This window comes from Aricia agestis, chromosome 9, assembly GCF_905147365.1.
Source record: "Aricia agestis chromosome 9, ilAriAges1.1, whole genome shotgun sequence".
Lineage (NCBI taxonomy): Eukaryota > Metazoa > Arthropoda > Insecta > Lepidoptera > Lycaenidae > Aricia > Aricia agestis.
The window spans coordinates 5,343,326-5,344,186 of record NC_056414.1 but is presented as its reverse complement, the minus strand read 5'-3'; the positions used below and the strand labels follow the sequence as shown (position 1 = coordinate 5,344,186).

At 39.3% G+C, this 861-nt stretch overlaps 1 non-coding gene across 1 annotated transcript; it reads left to right on the top strand.

The window, feature by feature from the left end:
- The first annotated feature begins 534 nt into the window (after positions 1 to 534).
- Positions 535 to 606, top strand: Trnap-ugg. Its single transcript has one exon. It is a non-coding gene; the product is annotated as a tRNA-Pro (tRNA).
- The last annotated feature ends 255 nt before the right edge of the window (positions 607 to 861 follow it).

Sequence of the window (861 nt, the reverse complement as noted above, 5' to 3'; positions counted from 1 at the left end):
GAGGTGAAATCAATTTTATTTCTTGTTTGGATTTTATCTGATAGGATATAATGACACAAGTAAATATAATTAAAGTATAGTAATTAAACAAAAGTTAAAAAATATTGTAAGTTATAATAATTTTATTGACTAGCAGTTCAGAAGACTACCTTATTTTTTTTTTTTTTTTTTTTTTTTTTTTTTTTTTTTTTTTTTTTTTTTTTTAGTCGGGAAATGCCATTATGCATCCCCGGCAGTGCTGGGGAAGACAACCGGGGTATGTGGGACTCGCTGCGGCCGATGAGATGGTAAGTGACCGCAGCTCTACCCACTAAAACCCGACCGTGTTCCTTTCTGCGCCGCTACTCGCAGAACCACGGGAAATGTGGGGCCACCGCAGTTCTATCAGCGGGCGTCTGCCTGGTCGTCGGCAGACACGTCTGATCGAGGGTGTTCAGACACCCTCCAGGCCTAACAGAGACCCTACTAGACCTACAAAATAATATTTGATGTACGTTAAAATGTATGTTTATTAATTTCGGTTTCCACCTCATCGGCTCGTTGGTCTAGGGGTATGATTCTCGCTTTGGGTGCGAGAGGTCCCGGGTTCAAATCCCGGACGAGCCCAATCTTTTTACGTACATTCTTATCTTATGCAGTGGACCCCGATTATCCGGCCTTGACATCGCATCCGACAATAAAATAATAGTTAAATGTAGGGTCGCAAACATTATTTTGGCAAAATAATAATATCGCCACTAGTGTAAAATACGAACTTGTAAACTTAACATCGAGCAATGTGCAATTGTACATAACCACGGAGGTAAAACACACTCATTTTATAAATTTTATTACACAGATATCTGTTTCTAAGTGTTAAAA